This window comes from Lycium barbarum, chromosome 2 (assembly GCF_019175385.1).
Source record: "Lycium barbarum isolate Lr01 chromosome 2, ASM1917538v2, whole genome shotgun sequence".
NCBI classification, from domain to species: Eukaryota; Viridiplantae; Streptophyta; class Magnoliopsida; order Solanales; family Solanaceae; genus Lycium; species Lycium barbarum.
The window spans coordinates 58,761,079-58,782,454 of NC_083338.1; the positions used below are offsets into that span (position 1 = coordinate 58,761,079).

General features: G+C 36.7%; 1 long non-coding RNA gene across 1 annotated transcript; it reads right to left on the reverse strand.

Annotated features, from left to right (window-relative positions):
* Positions 1 to 12,517: 12,517 nt before the first annotated feature.
* Positions 12,518 to 21,119, reverse strand: LOC132626555 (uncharacterized). The gene is made up of 2 exons (XR_009577378.1): positions 20,888 to 21,119; positions 12,518 to 12,794 (listed from the first exon to the last, which is right to left on the reverse strand). It is a non-coding gene; the product is annotated as an uncharacterized LOC132626555 (long non-coding RNA).
* Positions 21,120 to 21,376: the final 257 nt, after the last annotated feature.

Consider the following 21,376-nt stretch of genomic DNA (forward strand, 5'->3'; position numbering starts at 1 on the left):
GTAGTAGCAATTAGGAGGTCAATATCGATATGGTAAAAAGAAGAATTTGGAAAGGGTTTGTGAAACTAAGAGATGATTTAGAAAAGGAGGTCAATATCGATATGGTAAAAAGAAGAATTTGGAAAGGGTTTGTGAAACTAAGAGATGATTTAGAAAAGGCCGGCAAATCTTGATAGAGTGTTATATTAAGGTACCGGCTGAAGTGATAAGCAGGGATAAATTATGACGAGTTTATAGTTAAAAGAAGTAATAGTATGATTAAGACAAGAGTTTAGAGGAAAAAGAATTGTGACGGATGTGAATATAATGAGGATTGTTATGAAAATAAGTAAAGCCTAGTGAGGAAGTGGCCAAAGATATAATGTGATCTATGGGACTAGAATATAAAGGTAAGTGTAAAACGGAAAAGCGAGCTACAGAACGAATAAGAAAGACTTATCAAGTTCTGTAGGGAAATTTTAGAGTAAAGGTTATATGATAACGGAAATGATAGCGAGTACAAGAAAAGACGGAGTAATTGAAAGAAGGAAATAAGAAGGAAACGAGATAACAGTGTGGTAGTAGGTCATGACATGTCTAGCCAAGGAAACGAGTACTATAAGTGACGGAACTGTGAAAGACCAAGTTATAGAAAGATGAACAACGAGGTAGAATGAGTGCTAGGAAATGACTGGTATGATAATGTCACGACCCAGCTAGGGGCCGCGACGGGTACCCGGGGCTAACCGCCGAGCACCGCTCCCTCTATTACCCTCCTTACTCGATTAATGCCTTATCATCACATTTATGCTTAAAACATGGAAAAAGATCATAACTTATATGGAAACATAAATACTTGTGTATATAGAAAGGTTTGGTACATCAAAATAATGAGTGCACGTATACATGAAAGATGTGAGAGCATGATACCCACACTACGCATCTACGAGCCTCTACTAACATACTATACAATGGACGGAACAAGACTCCGTCATGCCCAGAATATATATATATATATATATATATATATATATATATATATATATATATATACATATGTACCAAAAGATAAATCACAAGCACCTCCGAACAATGGAGTGCTCTCAACAGCTGACATCTCCTAAGTATCTGGATCGAGCTCGCCTCCCTGTCTACCTGTGGGCATGAACACAGCGTCCAAAGAAGGGACGTCAGTACGAATATTGTACTGAGTATGAGAGGCAGGAACAATGAAGAAAGGCATCAATAATATAATGAGAGCATCAATATAAGCATATGGATCTGATCGATAATCATAAATGGAATAATGCATGCTGTTTTACTCATACTTATCATCGTAACATGTATGCATCATATGCAAGCTGCCCGCCCATGTCGGAACGGTGTGATAATCAATAATATAAGCCCGCGTCCAGGCCTACCCGCGTCCGGGGTACCATCTCATGCCGCCCACTAGTAGTGTTTGCCCACGCCCGAAAGTCGTGGTGTATCCGTATCGCCGCCCGCCGAAGCGGTGTCTGCCCGGCCAACTAGGCGCGGTATGCAATGCTCATGCCATGCTTATCATAAAATAGTCATAATAATGTACTTATTGTAAAATATTTATCTTATCATAACACATGCATAAGGTTTGAGAACAACTTTACTCTACCGGGGTGACGTAAGGTCGTGACCCCCCGATTACTTTATGGAGCAATTACGGACATTCTGCCTCACCTTGAAAGGACTAGTACATAAGGTGAGTGTAGGCAAGGACTAACATCATCATATCGTATAACTTATCTCATATAGACATTTAACTTTTTGGAATGTAGGAGCTCATGGAAAGATGGTAATTTGGACTATAAGATTCATGCCATTGGAAAGAAAGGACTAGCCTCACATACCTTGTCGTTTAGCTAAGTTGTTGTCCACTTATTCTCCTTCGATACCACGTCGTCACCTTCATGAGAGAATTCGTATTACATTAGTTAATCGACTATGAGAACGCATCGTTATCCCTAGAGAAAATTAGGCGGCATTTCCTTTGAGTTTAACACTTATATCATGACCTATACACCATTTGTAACGTATTCATAATTATAACGCATCAACTTCGATGATTCCATCCAACTACCATTCCATAGTGACACCACTTACTCAATCATGACCCATTTCTATGTTCTTCTATATTTCAAGCATGTGAACCTTTCAATACCTCAAACAACATGAATTTATCATGGAACTTACCTTGGATGATGGTTGAACAAGTCTTAAGGCGAATTTCTTCACTTAGACAAAACCCTAGTTCCACCTTCTTTGGAATTTCTTGACTTAGATAATCCTTTGATGTGTTCTTACACTTGCTTTCATGAATTTAGTGTTGTTGGCCTTAGTCTTCCCTTGATTCTCTTGAACTTTGTGGATGAAGTGTTTGGAGAATTCTAGAAGTCTCTTGAGTTGTATGGATGAATAATGAAATGTAATGAAGCCTAAGTCCCTTTTAATAATCACAAAACTGATCTTTAATGAAAAATTGTCGGGATGAACAGTGGTCGTAAACCACAGTTTACGGACCGTATTGTGGTTTACGGTCCGTCCTCCGCGATCGTTTTTAAGCATTTCAAAAACAGAAAGTTTGGCTGAGGGACATGGCAGTTTACGACCGAGGTTTACGGTCCATAAACCAGTTTACGGGCCGTCCTCCAAGTCGTTTTTAGCCATTTCAACACTTTGACAGAACTTGAAATTTTTGGACAGCTGGAGGACAATTGCACTATAAGGTCCGTAAATCACTTTACGGGCCGTATAGTGCCCTTTACGACCACTGTGCTGAAAATTTTCCGCCACCTTCTTATTTCCAAAAATTCACAATTAGCCATTCCCGACTTAATAAAACATCATCCACTCAAGCCCTTCGTTGTTCTACTCATCACACAAGTACGGAAAAATTTCCGAGGTGTAACAGATAAGAACAAACAGGGATGAACGAAATACATTTTGAAAATGAGAAAGGGGTTGTGCAGAAGTGATGTTTTTTCCGAAGGATACAGAGGTAGCATAAGATTCCTTGTACACAGAATAAAATATAGACATAGGCGGGAGAAATGATAAGGGAATTCTAAAGGAAGCACCCAAGATAGACGTAATTAATTGAGTACGAGTATGGAACGGAAAGAGAATATATAGTTATGAACTTAAAGGTGTAGTACGACGACGAGGCGATAAGATAAGGTTATCATTAAAATGAATTTGATATGATTTTGAGTAAGTTAGAAGTCGGTTCTGAGCACACAACAAGGGTAAAAGGGCATAAGGCATACAGGAGTACTGCGTGTACACGACTTCACCTCAAAAATAGTGGAATCCTTAAAGGACTAAGACGGTAGGCTTGAGGAGCAAATGGTGTATTGTAAATCTATTAAAAGAAACAGATGATACAGGTTGGGATAAAGATAGTGCTACAAGAGGACTTTGGACACTTATCGTCGGGATATAGGTGCTATCTAATTGAGATTGGAACGACTACAAGTACTAATTAATTATTGATTGGAGTGAGTGGAATGTGGCCTTGGATGAGTTGCTACATTGGTCGCATTATTTTAGTACAATTATCAGATGAGATTTTGTACTATATATAGAAAGGCTCTCGTCGCTTCGTGATTTTGTTAAGGCTTCGTACGTGGATAATCAAAGTTATACATCATAAGGGAAAAGACATGGATATGGTACAGTATACCAAGCGAATTGGAAACAAGATGAATTTGAGATTGAAAATAGGGAAATAGATCAGAATATGAACAAATAACGGTATAAGTACACCCTTAAGGGGGGAAGCGGGTAAGAGAAATGCAAGTATAAGATGGGAATAACTGACACTGCAATATATTTGATATGGATACCTAAACTTCAAGTAAGATCTCTTGCTGAAACAGGTTAGTAAGATCCAAAAGCCAGCAATAAAGGGACAGAAGTTAGGATTGTAATTGAGACAGTGTTGAGAATTATTTGTAGAGGTATTGAATGATATGACATTAGAAAGTGGGTGCGTATAAAAAGAAAGAGTACGACAAGAGAATGGTATCGAGTAATTTAAGAGATATTGTAAAGGATAGTAATGTTGTGCTGGATTAGAGGCTAAGATGTTGGCAATAGAGTTGTTCGCTAATGATATTACGACCTAAAAGTAGCAAAGCAGAAGGAATAGAAAATCTCCTATAGTAGGAAGTGAGAAAATCAAAGAGTGAATAAAGGAAGGGAAAGAAGTATGACAAGATAGGCTACGAGCGAATTTTAGTATGGAGGAGATATGTAAAGCAGAATGAACCAGGAGAAGGAAAGACTATGACCAACAAGGGATATTGTCTTGTTCCTGTACATGCAGAAAAAAGGTTTCAGGCGCTCTACGTCCGGCCCGCGCTGTTAGTAAGATTGACCGCAAAGCGGTACCACCCACCCAAAGTTACTCGTATTAGTGTCGCATCAAATCATATAAATTTACTATAGTTAATTGATTTAATAAAATAATAATACATATTAGTCAATTATAATAATGAGATAGCCTATAATAAACACATAAGTATCATATACTTATTGAATTTATATATACCGAAGCAAATAAATTTTCACTACTACATACTTTATACAAGTGGTACAAGAATAGTTATGCAACCAACGAATATTTGTATACTAAGAATGAGACCAAGTGAGTACTTGATAAAAAGAGTAAGGATTTAGTAATAACAATGTAGTTATGATAATTTAGGTACATCAAGGAATGATGTAAAGATGGTTTAAGGTAAATTACCGAGATAGAATTAATACTAAAGCCAATAGGACATGGCCATAGTTGAGTCGAAGGTTTATCCCGATATCGTTTGTAAGATAAGAGAGGAGAAGGCAAGGTAAAGCATGAAGACTAGTGAGACGACGCTAAGGTATTTCTTAGGATAATTTGAGCACCTACGCATATTCTTGTAAGGATTGCAATAGGGCGTGTGATAGGAGAACTACGAGTAAAATCTGAGTAAAGAGGAAATAGAAGAGTTTGAATTAAAGATAAAGAAATGACACGAGATAATATGCCTAAAGTGTTACAAATTGGGTTAGGGGAAATTATGAAATGGTAAGCGAGACGATCCGAACTAGTTGGTTACTAGAAGATAGTGAATTTATATGTCAAATCAGAAAAATTCTTTCAGAATTATACCGGTTAATGATAGACAGAGCACAGAGCAGCTATGTAAAGTTATTATATGAGGGAAGTCCAGCGCTACTCGGTAGCCAATTCTAAGGATTGAGATTAAGAGCTAAAAAGTAGAGTGACAGTTAAAGTCTTTTAAAGAAGTCGAGAAGTAATACATGAGGCTGAAGATTCCAGAATATGGATTTCATTACAGGCTTACCTCACACCCCACAGAAGTATGATTCAATTCTATATGGGTTATTGTAGATAGGCTGACAAAATCATCCCATTTTCTTCCAGTCAGGACTACTTATTCAGCTGAGGACTATGCGAAGCTACATATCAAGGAGATAGTAAGACTTCATGAGGTTCCCACATCTATTAACTCAGACAGAGGAGCTCAGTTTACAGCTAACTTCTGGAGATCATTCCAGAAGGGATTGGGGACACAGGTGAGTCTTAGCACAGCATTTCACCCTCGGACTGACGGACAGGCCGAGCGTACAATTCAGACGCTAGAAGATATGTTGTGGGCCTGTATTATTGATTTCAGAGGTAGCTGGGATGATCATTTTCCACTTATTGAGTTTGCTTATAATAATAGCTACCATTCTACTATCCATATGGCATCGTACGAAGCTTTGTATGGCAGGGAGTGCAGGTCACCTATTGGTTGGTTCGATGTTGGTGAGGCCAAGTTAATCGGCCCAGATATGAGTTAGCAAGCTCTTGACAAGGTGAAGCTTATTCAGGAAAGGTTATTAGCAGCCCAGAGTCGACAGAAGTCATATGCAGATAATTGACGTCGACACTTAGAATTCCATATTAGTGATTGGGTCCTGAAGGTGTCACCCATGCAGGGTGTAATGAGATTCAGCAAGAGAGGGAAGCTTAGCCCGAGGTACATTGGGCCTTATCAAATTATTCATAGGGTAGGCAACGTTGCCTATGAGTTGGACCTACCATCTGATTTGGAAGCAGTGCAACCAGTCTTTCACGTATCGATGCTTCGCAAATGTATTGGTGACCCTTCTAGAGTATTATGTCCAGGTAACGGAAGAATTTTCTTACGAGGAAAATCCTATAGTTATACTTGATTGTCAAGTGAGAAAGTTGCGTACTAAGGATGTGGCTTCCGTTAAAGTATTGTGGCGAAATAATAACAGGCTTGTTCCCTATTCTTACAGGCAATCTAAATTCCCCACTAGATTATATTGATTGGTAGATGAGACTACATGTTATAGCAATGAAGGAGACTTCCCCAAAATTTTTGTAAGACCTTATGGGATTATTTTAACATTCGAGGATAAATGTTCAAAAGGGGGGAAGGATGTTATACCCCGTATTTTCGTACGATGAATTATTCGTAAAGCTAATCGACATAAGTCCAAGGACAAGATTATTTTGGGATATGAGATAGAGCCTTTTAATCCCCGATTTTAATTAGTACACGAATTGCTTATGAATTTTAATTGGTATAGAAATATTAGTGGAGATTAGGGAGTAATTAACCATGATTAGATTATTAAGTGGGGATTAGTGATTAAATTAATACTAATTAAGTCATTAGTGGGATTAAGTGGACCCCACTATAGCATGGCCAAATCTGATTGGCCCATGCTATGAGTGGGGCACGTGTCACTTCTATAGGCAGCATATAAGAATTTAGTTTGATGACTAATTGGTAGTCATTCATTTCATTTTATCTTCAACACAATATAGAGATAGAGAGAAGAGTTCATGGCCATGGCAGCTCACGGCCATGGCTGCTCTTGAAGAGAATTATGATCTTGATCCAAAAAAATAATTTTCCAAGGTGTTCTAACCATTTGAGGGATCAATAGCAACGTGAGTTTGATTATTGGGGGCAGCAAGAATACTTGTCTTTTTAATCTACAATTTCAGCAACGTTAAGGAGTGAAGTTGTTAAGGTAAGATTTAATTCTCTTCTACATGTTTTAGAGGTGATTTGGACTCTGTACAATTTGGTAAATGTGAATTGGATATAAGGAATTATGTATGTTGATGTTGAGATGTTGTTTAGGCCGTGTAGGGGGCTGCTTTAAATGGGAAATGGTGAATTAATTTTTATTAGCATTGTGGTTGTTGTTGTCATGAATATTATATGATGAGGACGAAGAAATTAAATGGTTAAAGTTGTAGTTGTTTTGTGGGTTGTTGTAAGGACTTATTGTGATATTAAGGTAGTATTCTTGCATATGAATGAATGATGTTGTTGTCGTGTGTTGCTGGTGTGATTCACGAATTTAGATGAAAAGAATGTATGAGATAACGTACAAGAAGCGTATATGGTTCGTTTGGTGTATTCATAGATGTTCGTAAGATTATCGGGCATCTTTTTATGTTGTGATTAGGGGCTGTGTTGGGCATGTTGTTATTCTTGTTGAATTGGAAGATTAAGTATAGTTAAGATTATACATTGTATTGTTATAATGTTTGGGTTGTTATAAGGTCGTTTCGATGAAGTGTTATGGCTATAGATTATTAAGAATAACATGAATATGTTGTAATTGTATGTAAACTATTAGTGATGTTATGGTGTGTGGGCTAATCGGAATGTTATGCGGGTTGTTCGGAGTATCCTTGAATCATGTCTTGGTCAGTTTCGATATAGTACTTGAACGTGTGATTGTTGATGTTGACTTGGTTATTATGTGGTTGGTTTGAATATAAGGGAAACGTCGCCTAATTTTCTAGAAATGAACTACCAACGTTGGAATACGTTTTGAACCTTCTCGTAGCTTAACCATAATTCTTGACGTCTTAATATAGGTTGAGATACTTCGAGCAGCGTATACGTATTGTGTCTCGGATAAGCGTAAAAAGTATGTAAAGTTATCCCTTCTTTCTTTTGGCATGTCTTAGATATAAGTGACGTATGATATGAGCATTGGGGTAATTCTATTCATAAGTTTCGAGTGTGATTCATGATTCTTATTCACTTCTTAATGTTAGAACTCGTAAGGTAATTGAGTTATTGCCTCTCAATGCTTCTATATGTTGGATAGTAGTCGGTATGTATACTTTCCTATTCTTAGAAATTCTACGATGACTAATGCTCCTGACTTCCATAAGCTATTTCACATTGTCTTGATACATGTCTATGATTCCGGAGGCTCTATTTGATATAGTCCATAGTGACATTCAAGGGGTGGTACTTAATATGACTATCGCCTTTGATACTCAAGTGCAAGTTTATTCTACTTATTCTATTCGAGTCTCAGATGATAATTTAATTTGCGTATGATTGCTCACTACTCTGCTCGTGCATACTGTTATTACATCTTTCACCGAGTCCCGAGCCGGGTATGTATTCGTGCTCAGTTTCACCGCATTGTTCACCGAGTCCCTCACTAGAGGGCCGGGTACGGTATATGTATATGATGATATGATGATTTGATGATATGATTATGGCACCGAGTCCCATGATGGGCCGGGTATGGTATACGTGTACACGACTTTATTCACCGAGTCCCATAATAGGCCGGGTATGGTATATGATAATGATATGCATGATTTTGTTTCGTAAGGCACAGGTACAGTGATTTCTTGATTATCATACTTGTCTCCTGGAATCTTTACTTCAGTTATGATCTTCCTTAATGTATTTCATGCTTTATATACTCAGTACATATCTCGTACTGACCCCCCTTTCTTCGGGGGGAAGGGGGGGCTGCGTTTCATGCCCGCGGGTGCAGATACTCGCTTTGGTGATCCTCCAGCTTAATACTTCTACTCAGCTGTCTTGGAGTGCTCCATTGTTCCGGAGCCTAGACTTTTGGGTACAGATCCATTTGATGTATATATATGTTTATCCAGGGGTACGGCGGGGCCCTGTCCCGTCATATGTCATTGTTGATACTCTTAGAGGTCGGTAGACATATGTGTGGGTTGTGTATAAGTTTGTTCACCTGTGTCTATACGATGTGCTATGGATTTTGATATGTTGTGGCAGCCTTGTTGGCTTGCGTATGATATTGATATGTTGTGGCAGCCTTGTCGTCTTGCGTATGATATTGATATGTAGTGGCAGCCTTGTCGGCTTGCGTATCATATTATGTTTTGATTAGTTGTGACACCTCAGGAGACAGGTTATCTGAGTATGTGTATATATGATGACGTTATGAACCTCTGGAGTTCCTTTGCAAGTTTCCATATTGATTTTAGCTTCAGTTTGACTATGTATAACAGGTACGTATATGAGTGTCCAGGTCGGGCACTAGTCATGGTCCACGGGGTTGGGTCGTGACACTTAGTATAGTGAATCACATATTTAAATTATGATGTCGGAGACAACGTGTGAACCTTCGGGTGTGAAGTTGGGATGGATATTGCCTTAGGTTGGGCCCTGATGTGTGTTGGGACTAGCCACCCCGTTATATGTGTTTGATTGTTAATTGTGTTGGCTTGATGCCACGTGTAGTTGGCAGATACCGAATGTCGCTTGTTGTCCTGATTTGGATAGGATTGACATACCCGTTGTTGGTATTTATACTTGATACATTATTGGTGTACCCCCTGTTGGTGCTTGAGTTATTGATATATATATATATTGGGATACCCACTGTTGGTACTTGAGTTATTGATATATGTTGGCGTACCCACTGTTGGTATTGTGATGTGATACATTGTTGGCATACCCCGTTGAGGTACTTATGATATTGAGCTTGCTTGTTGATGATTGACATATGCATTGCATGCATTCTCTCATAATTATCATGCATGGACGATATCCGGTGATGATCCGGTATCGTTGATTGAGCGAAACTAATATTTGATAAACTCTTTTACTTGAGTGATCGTGAAAAAGGTCGATGTCCGGAGATCCATTCCGGAATCGTTGTTTATATGAAACTGATACTTGATAAACTCTTTTACTTGAGTGATTATAAGGAGGCCGATATCCGAGGTTCAATTCCGGAATCGTTGATTTATAAAACTGATATTTGACAACTCTTTTGAGTGATTGTGAGAAGGCCGATGTCTGATGGTTATATTTGGGCATCATTGTTGCATGGCTGATTCCGATGTTATTTCGAAATCGATTGTAGTGCATGGGCTCCACGGATCCCCCAGAGTGGTGCCGGTGAGACTCCCCCTGCGAGCAATATGCTAGGGTCCCATCTGCTTGTTTGGCAAAGATCCGGGATGGGTGACACTTACACTTCGCGAGTCACACTGGGTTGTGCTACCGAGACATCTATATTTCTGTCTAGAGTGCATGTGTACACCTCATTTGCATAGCATGGCATGGCATCACATTCATACCATTATTGAAGTGCATTGCATTATGATGTGAGTGAGATGTCTTGATGACTGTATTGTGACGATTGTGTTGTTGATGACTGGACTGTGATGATTCTATTGTGGTGATTGTTTCAGTACTAGATATAATCAGACTTATTATATTGGGGTTAAATACTTACATATGTGTTGACGGATACTTGGTTACGATTATATTGTTTCATGCGTGATTGGTTACTTATTTATCTGTGTTATTTTTTGAATTATGTTAACTATGCTTAGTCGGCCTATGATTCCTGCTAGTACCGGTGTTTGTACTGACCTGCACTTGCTGCGTTCTTTTATGAATGCAAAGTATCAGGCCGAATCTACTTCTCTGACTCGTGGCTGATCGACTCCTCAGCTTCTACTTGAGTTTTCCAGGGTGAGCATGGTGTCCGCTGACCTCGAAGACTCTTCTATTGCTTATGTCTTACTTTTCACTCAAGACATGATTTGAGACATTTATGTATTATTATTCAGACCTTAATATTCAGATTTAGATGCTCTTGTATGACCAAACCAGATACTGAGGTGGATTCATTTACTTCCGCACTTATCTATATTATATCATATTGTGAGACTTACGTCATTTTACTTCTTCCACTATTGTTTTATTGGCTGTGAATGTTGAGTTAAGAGTTCGCCTACCGAGGTGGGAAAGGTAGGTGCTCGCATGACCTAGGCTAAAATGGGTCATGATAGCCCAATGTCCTTATCTCCTTATTTGCGTATTTAAATTCTGTACTTATTTATCTGTTTATCAATTGCAACCCTTATAGGATTACCACGAATTTTAAAGTCGCCACAAAAAAATGAATTTGTTACAAAAATTAAGACTAGTTTCGAGACATCAATTTCAAATTGGGGCGGATTGGAAAAAAAGGATTAAAACTGCCGATTTTTTATGAAATTAAGGACTAAATTGAACATTGATGAAACCAGTGGACTTGTGACATATGGACTGATTCATACCGATGTTCAGAGTTTGTGGGACTAATTGTGACTACTTAGACTTAGATAAAAAATAAAACTTGACTAAAACTTGACAAATATATATATATATATATATATATATATATATATATAAAAAAAAATGGACTATATATTTAGAATACGATTAATATATGGACTATAATAGTATCCCTAAAGCTAATTTCCTAAAAACTACTTTCTCTACTTAAAAAAATATTTTTTTAAAACTATTTTTGGGTGGACTTACGTAGGGTCCTACTTGGGTTAAGAGCCTTCGGGTATTAGCCTAAGTGTTCTAGTCTGAAACACAAACGCCCAACTTTGGGCAAAATTCTACCATTTTCATTTCTTGAAACATGATATATCTTGCATGAATGACTAAATTCTTTGTTGTGGAAATATAAGCCAAAAGAATTTTTTTTACTATAAACAATTATATCTACAAAGGAATGCCATTAGAACCCGTACGTTAATCGTATTTTACGGATCTTTAATACTGGGGTGCCTAACACCTTCCCCGGGAGATCACTAGAACCCTTACCCATACTTTTGTTAGATTAGGATTCTTTTAAAATTTAACCGTTTTAAATGAACCTTTTCAAACTGATTTTCCTAATTTCCTAAAAATTAGGTGGCGACTCTAAAACAAAATCCATTTAGAGCACCATTACGTAGAGGTATATTTTTCCTTTTTCCCGGTACGATTGACAACCGTACTTCCCCGAGACACTTTCTTTTTTAAATGAGGCAAGTGAAAATACGAATCGGAAAAAATATAGACCCGCCACAATGATAATATGTGAGAGAGTGTAGCCTCTGACGTTTCTACCGGAAAGCGTAAAAGAGAGATGAGTGTTCGTTGCCTGAGGTTTCTTGCTGGGAATGATGGAGTGTTTGACGCTCGAGGTCTTTGCTGGGATCGGAAGAGTGTGCTCGTGATCCAAGGTCATATTTCGGAGCGAGTGGTACATGGATTTCAAGACCCATATCGGCTAAGCCGTGCGGGCACTTACTTTTCCTACCTCGGTAAGTGAACCCTCAACCCAACGATAAGTAAGTAATAAATAAACAAATCAATCAAGCGGAAAAGAATAATTACGTAAGTCTCACGATGATATATGATAGAATAGTGCAGAATAAGGACAATTAGCCCCAGAGTCTGGTCTAAGCCATACAAAAGCATCTAAAGAAAAATATACAAGTCTGGAATAATATTACATAAATCTGTCTATGTCTCAGAATAGCAATAGTAAGACATAAAATAGGAAGAGTCTTCAAGGCAGCGAACGTCTCGTGCTCATCCTGGAAACTCGTAACAATGCTGACGACGACGATCAACCATGAGATATGGAAGCAGACCCAACCTGATACTCTACATTCATAAAGGAATGCAGCAAGTGCAGGTCAGTACAAAACAACAGTACTGGTAGGTGTCATCGGCCGACTAAGCATAGCTAACATAATTCAGACAATGAAGCAAGATAGGAAGACAAACCAACAAGTATAAGTCAAACATAATCGAATCCAAGTACACGTCATCACCTAAATAGAGCATCTAACCCCAAAGGTGTCAAGCCTCAATATATCAAATTTGAATCCAACATCACAAGTACAACACCAAATCAACTCAATTAAGCCACAATGCAATCCAATGCAATAATGTATGGATGCAACGCAATGCCATGCAAATTTTGTGTACACATGTACTCCGGATGGAAATATCGACATCTCGGTAGCACAACCCAAGGAGACTCGCGAAGTCTAAGTGCCACTCGTCCCGGATCTTTACCCAATAGACAGATGAGACCCCGGATCTTTGCCCACAGGGGGTTCACACCGGCACTACCTTGGGGGACCCACGGAGTCCATGCACTTATTTAATCCATAATTCCAGAACTAATATAGAATATTAGACTCTCATGCCACTCTCATTTTAAAACCGAGCCCAGTTCATCACAATGTTTCATCAAGTACCAACAGTATGACATCGAAGAATGAGAATAAATGAAATGCATGTGTCAACGTTAAGAATCAGCTCAATATCACAAGTACCAATCATAGGTATGCCAACAATATATCAATGTCATAAGTACCAACAAAGGGGTACGCCAACAATATCATCAAATACTACACCAGTCATATGGAAGTCTATGCTCGTATCAACGTCAAAGTAAAGTACCACCATATCATAATCAAGATGTAACAATAGTTCCCAATATCTATTAACAACACGTGGCATCAAGCCAGCAAAACAGATTAATCATGTCACAACATGACGGGGTAGCTAGCCCCAATCACGCAACATGGCCCAACCTAAGATAATATCGAACCCAACTTCATACCCAAAGGTTTACATACTTTCTCTGACAATAAAATCTAAATGTATTCTTCGCTATACGAAGTCTCACTAAGGATAAGCCATAACCTACCTGGATGGCCGAACAGCAAACACCAACAGTCACTCTTTTGCCTTGCCCTTTCGCTGAGCCTCAAAATCAAAAAAGTCTAGGCATATTTGAATCTAGATTAGAAATCATGAAAAATGATACTAATATTGATATCATTCAATTTAGTTCAAATCCAACACTAGAATTAGGGAAACGGGACCCACAAGGTCAAAACAGGAAATTCGGGAGTAAAATATCAAATTAAGCACTAGGTGATCATAACCTAACAACTAATTGCTAATTTAACTCATGGATTCACTTAATTTTGAATTTCAAGTAAAACCCCCAATTTTGGGTATAAACCCTAACTCTTTGATTCAAGGATTCAATACTAATAATGAAAGATATATGATTAATAACCTTAGATTCATCAAAATCTAGCATAAACTCCATCAATTTTATCATTAATAAGCCTAGATAAAACATTCATTAACTCCACTTTTATCTTCCATTACTAAGGAATTACTAAGGAAAGAGGAATCTATGATGATTAGGAGAAATGAATTAGCAAGAGGATTAGGAGAACTTACCACTAGGAATCTCCGCCAAAATTCTCCAAGAATACTTCCGAAGAGCTCTATTTCGTAATGGTATTAAATGATACACTAAGGGCTTTCAACACTTTATTAAATATACTCACTGCCTATCACCCGCTTTGGCGACGCTGTGACCACTTGAGCAGTCCCTTGACCGCTTCAGCGGTCAAGCCCAATTGGCTTGGACCGCTCCAGCAGTAGGGTGACCGCTCCAGCGGTACCGCTACCGCATTGTTGGTGCCGCCAAAGCGAACACCAGACACTAGAAAATTACCCCAAGTTCACATTTCAATCCGATTTTCGGACTAGTTCCCAAGGCCATCTGCTCACATACCACATACATAGACACACATAAAAACACGCTACAAACGTGCTCATGGCCACGAAATTCCCAACGGAGGTCTCGTTGACTGAGTCTACACCCGATACCTTAATTCCAATTTCCCAACCCAAGTCCCAAAATGCATCCGAGTGCATTGGGAACCAAACCAGATATGCACCCAGTTCTAAATGACCATCCGGACCCCTCGAAATTAATGAATATTCAAAAAAGGTCTGTTTACCAAAAAGTCAACTTTGGGTCAACTCTTTTTCACTTTAAGCCCATATTTCAAAAAAATTACCCGAATCCGATCTAGACACCTCGAGAAGAGTTCCAACTCTACCCTCGTGTCAAAAGTGAGCTAACCAAGCTCGAAAAAGAGCGAAAATGCCGAAAAGGCTATAATGACCAAGCAGGTCGTTACAATGGACTTCGCGGGTCCCCTATAGGTTATGATCGCCGATAAGTGGAGTCATTCCATCAGGGACATGTTGTATTACATTCATCCTACGTACATAATTGCATTACATTGTATCTTGGTTTCTGTTGATTGTTGTGATACTATTACAACAACAACAACAACAACAACAACAACAACAACATACCCAGCTGAATCCCACAGTTTGGGGTCTAGGGAGGGTTAAATGTACGCAGACCTTACCCCCACCTTGGAAGGTAGGGAGGCTCTTTTCGAAAGACCCTCGGCTCAAAAGAAAACAGGAAAACAAGGGGAAAAAAGTCAGATACCGACAAACAAATCAAAGCAATGCGAAAATGAGAAACAAAAAGGGCAAAGAAGTCATGATAAAATAGCATGGAAAGACAAGACACAACACATAAAAGCAGAAAATAAAGGGCAATAAAAAGTAGAGCAAAACTACGCCTACTAGTGCGACAGAAAAGCAAGACTACCTGCTAGCCTTCTATCCTAATCTGAGCCCTCCACAACCTCCTATCTAAGATCATGTCCTCGGTAATCTGAAACTGCGCTATGTCCTGCCTAATCACCTCTCCCCAATATCTCTTTGGCCTTTCTCTACCTCTCCTAAAACCGTCCATAGCCAACCTCTCACACCTCCACACTGGGGCATCTATGTCTCTCCTCTTCACATGCACAAACCATCTCAGCCTCGCTTCCCGCATCTTTTCCTCCACCGATGTCACTCCCACCTTGTCCCGGATGTCCTCATTCTTGATCCTATCTCTCCTAGTGTGCCCACAAATCCACCGCAGCATTCTTATTTCTGCGACTTTCATCTTCTGTACGTAAGAGTTCTTGACTGGCCAACACTCTGCCCCGTACACAGAGTCGGTCTAACCACCACTTTGTAGAAATTGTCCTTAAATTTTGGTGGCACTTTCTTGTCACACAGCACTCCAGAAGCGAGCCTCCATACCATTGTGATGTAATAATTCAAATTGTTGTATTGAGACTTGGCACAGTTGGGTTTAGTTGCTATAATCATAGGCCATGATCTTGAATTACTTGTATTTGATACTAGTTGGTCCTGTGTATATGTCAGGCTTCCTAAATTCAGGCTCATAATGAGTATCAGAATGACTAGATAACTTCATGATTCTAAGAATGAATAGTGCAATGGTAGCTGACTTGTGTTACTTGAGATGGCCGACTTTTCTATTGTATGTTAGATGAGTTAGAAGGGAGTACATTGTAAGTTAGGTAAATAAATCCCTAAGGATGAGTTATTGAAATAAGAACCGTATATTTGCTGAGGCGAGTGGTTAGTAATGTGTGTTGTTGATTTAGTTTGCCTACTATGCTTATCTATAGATTTTGTCACCGTTATGTTCTTCTAACCATTGTCGGCCTATGATGCTTACCAGTACTAGTGTTGTCCTGATACTGCTCTTGCTACACCCCTTTGGGGTGTATAGTTTTTCAGGATATTGATTGATTGGAGTTTCTCGGGAGATGCACGGTGCCTATCTTGAAGGTCTCCATCATTCTTAGTCCGAGATGGATATTGAGTCATTGTAATTATTAATGCATTTAGTTTTCAATATTAGTCACTCTTGTACTAGTCTAGACTAGGTCATGAAAAAAGGAGTCAGTGTATTTGTTAAATTGTTGTAGATACTTCCGCTATTTTTGTTTATATATCGATTTGACTTCCACTTTTGACTATAATATATCCTGAAAGATAGTGATTTTCATTCTTTACTTGTTTATGAATTTGTTTTGGGCTAAGGGTTCGCCTACCGAGGTGAGAATGGTAGGTGCCCGCACGATCCTAAAATGGGTCGTGTCAGAAAATAAGGAATAAAGTTATAGAAATTTTATTGTTAATGGCTGACTTGATATTGGAGTGGTTGGTACTATCAATTTTGTCCTATATTGTTGATTTTGATGAAGCTATAAATAACACATACAAATTTTAATAATTTGAAAAAGAACAAATGCAAAAAAAATGATTTTTTATGTGAACTCTCTAAATTTTGACTTTTATATATCTAATGAAATAATAATTACTTTATCAAATTTCATAAACTCTCCTACTACCCGTATAACTCAAATTTTCTTAAACTGTCAGTACAAAGGGCTTTTTGAGTTTGGTTATGCAAGTTTTTCCTACATCAACCAAAAATCACTTAGGTGAAATTCTTTTCTTTAGCCCCAAAAATTCCCAACTACATTACCCCTTTTTGTGCGAGAAATTCTCTAATTTCAAAATTTTAAAAAAAATCTCAAAAAATTGTTCAAATGATCCATGCAACTTAAGTTAAAAATAAAAGATAATAAAATTTCATAAGGTAACATACTACTATTTTACCGCTACTACTATGTCTCGAGAAATGTTTACTTCATGATTAGAAGAAGTCATATGTATATATAAAGATGTAGAGAAACAAAATTTATTCAAAGGAAAACTCAAGAGTAATAATTGAGAAGTAATGTGGTACGAGGGATGAAATATCGAGGTGTATATATAGATAACTAAATTGAGAAGAGACAAAGTATTTTTGAAGATACATGGGATGCAATTAATAAGATCAAATATGTTGATTTAACTCTTTTAGAAAGAAATAATGTTATTTCTCATATTTTGACATTTTATTAATTAAAATCACAATTTGCTCTATTCTTTATTTCTTTAGCGTGTAGATAATATATTAGATTCTTTAAAAAAAAAAAACAAATCAAGTGTGAACATAGTCAATAAGCAAGCTACATTGTTGACCTTAGGGGTGTTCATGGTTCGATTTGAGTTGGTTATTGATTAAAACCATAACCAAACCAATTCAGTCGGTTTTTAAATGTCTAAAACCATAACCAAACCAAATAAAATAATAACCACCGGTTTGATTATTGTTGGTTTGGTTCAGTTTGGTTGAATTTTTCGGTTTATGACTAGCAGCCATGAGACTTATCATTAAAACATTAAAAAGTTGAAAAAGACATGTCTTTTTTTTTTGTTCAAACGATAACTTTTATTTATAGTTTAAGATGGAACATATATCATAGAAACATTTTCACTATTAGTGATAGTGTAGTACTCAAGTTACTCAAAGTTGCTAAACTATTACATATAGAGCTAAAAACTAACTTAATAGTGGCTGCACCATTTTTGTCATCTTAATACACTTACCTGGAAACAAATTAGAGCATATGAGCTTTTAGTAGTTGTTACAAACATACATATTAATTAAACATAAAGACTACGTAAAATTAAAATGAAAATATATGAAATAAAAAAAACTTTGTGTAATGATCCAAACTTTAGGGTATTACTTGCATTTTGCCCTCAATTCTCCCATTGTATTAAAAAAAATTGTGTAATGATCCCAAACTTCAAATGTTTTTCTACCATTATCCCCAAGGCTAGGGTCTCGACAAGTTCTTTTTTGCTTTTTAGGAGTATTACCCATGGATGAAGTATTAGGGCATTACCATGTGCTTGAGTTGCAGCAAATGTTGATGTTATTGAAGTATCTTCTACAAGAACCTCAAAATCTACAACTTCTGTCCTTTTCATATAAAAATTATTAGAAGTTTAGAATCCATTCAAACAAGAAAAAAGAAAGGTATAAATTCCAAAAAAAAAAAAAAAAAAACCTAAAATCAAATGGCTGACAAAGAAAGGCTAAAAATTTAAGTTAAAGACATTAGACTCTAACGTGAGCTTCTGTTAGTAGGTTTACACTTAACACTTAAAGAGTTAAAAGACTTAAAAACATGGGCTTGAACATATTCTTAAAAACATGGGCTTAAACAATCATGTGAAATAAGTAGACCAAAAATCAAATTAATGATTAAAAGGTAAAATATTTATAATTATTTATGGAAAACTAATATTATACATATAAATAATTATAAAATTTATTTATATAATTTATCGGTTTGGTTCGGTTATTTATTCGATTATTTTTTAATAGAACCAGGGGCGTATGTAGCACATTGGGTGGGGGTTCAATTGAACCCCAAACTTTCGACACGGAGTATAAATTTATGTGTAAAAATCTATCAAAATTGCAATAATAGTAGACATGAACCCCATAACTTTTAAATAAATGGTTTATACGCTAAGAATGTTAAAAAGTTGAACCCCTAAAGTTTAAATTCTGGATCCGCCTCTGAATAGAACCATAACCAAACCAAATATTATTGATTTTTAAAATTTAAAACCAAACCAAACCAAACTAAATATCGATTTTTTTATTCGGTTTGGTTAAATTTTCGATTTAGTTTTGGTTTTAACCAAAACCATGAACAGCCCTAGTTGACCTTTTATGAGACATTTACTAATCATATTTTTTTTAAAGTTGAACTTCAAGTATGTATTCGCTTCACAAAATTTACTTTCGAGTATTCATACCTATTACTCGCGGATACATAACGCATGTGTGACTTATAAAAAACTTGATTAATAATAATCTCATAAAAGGTTAACATTTACATAGTAGCTTGACCTATTAAACTATGTTCACACTTAAAACAATTATAAGAATATAATATATTATCTACATGCTAAAACAATAAAGAATTGAGCAAATTTTGCTTTTTATAAAATGTTCAGATAATGGGAATAACATTGTTTTCTTTCCAAAAGAGTTAAATCAACATATCTGATCCTATTAATTGCATCGCCATGTATATTAAAAAATACTTTCTCTCTTTTCCATTTAATTTTCCATATAAACACCGAGATATTTCATCCCTCAAACCAAATTGCTTCTCAAATATAATTCTTAAGTTTTCCTTTGAATAAATTTTGTTTCTCTACATCTTTATATAGGCTTCTTCAACTCATGAAGTGAACACTTGTCAGGACATAGCTCCCTATGTGCCACCAATTTCAATAATTAGTAATGCTCAAATAGTGGTATGTCGTCTTCTAACTAAGATTACTCAATCAATGGTCAAATTTTATTATTTTTTATTTATTACTTAAGATGTATGGATCGTTTGAACAATTTTTTGAAAAAGGTTTTTGAGTTTTTATTTTAGTTTGGACATTGGAGAAGTTCACGTACAAGAAAAAGGGTTATCTAGTTGGTTTTTTATGCTAAAGAAAACAATTTCACCTAATTGATTTTTGGTTGATGTAGGAAAAACTTGCATAACCAAAACACGTTAATCCTTCTGTACTAACATTTTGAGAAAATTTCAGGTATAGGGCAGCAGGAGAGTTTATGAAATTTGAAAAAATGATTACTATTTCATTAAATTTAAATAAATCAAAATTTAGAGATCAGATAAAAGAGAATCATTTTTTCTGCATTCATTTCTTTTTTAAAATTATTAAAATTAGTATGTGTCATTTATAGCTAAATCAAAATCAACAATATACCACAAATTGGATATTAGCACCACTCCAATAACAAGTCAGCCAGTAAAAATAAGATTTCTAGTTAGGCTTTGGTTCTTCTTGTGTATTACATGCAATGTCGATGCAAATTTCTAGTTAATTTTCCTCCTTCACTAGAGAAGTTTGAAAATTTATCTACACTTGGCCTTTGAAACTCATTGAATTTTTGAAAAATCTGTGAAATCCATAAAATCCATAAATAAGACGGGGGTCATTAACACCCCGTCTGTGTGATTCATAAAAAAACAAAGGAAAAGACAAAGAGCAGAGAGAGTTGAGAGTGATCTAGGTTGAAATTCATCGCAGAAGACAAGGGTCATTAATGCCCTTACCCGAAATGGCCGACCAAGACTTGAGTTTAGCGGTAGCACTTACTGCCATTCTTGGCCGGAACAGAGTGGAGAAGAGAGAGCAGAGCATCGACAATGCGGCTAGGGTTTGTGTCGTTGAAAATGAATAAGAAAATAGGGGTTTGGGGTGATATATATAAAGGTGGGTCAGGTAAGGTGCTTTGGGCTCATTTTTATCAGGAAAAAATGGTTTAAAAGAGATCTAATTCAGAAGTAAAAATGGATAAATTTGAATTTAACATATAGCCCTTTTTCATTTAATTTGTAACAATTCTTTACTGAAATAACCAGGTCAATTAAAAATTTGAAATCAACCTTTTACATTAATTACCCATTCTTTAAAAATGAGACCAAATTGAAGTAAAACTACGATAATTATTTTAATTAATTAACTGATTAAGCCCCTTCACTTATCAGAGAAAAATATTTAATCATAAGTACGGACTAACTGTAGCAATTAATTAGCCGTAA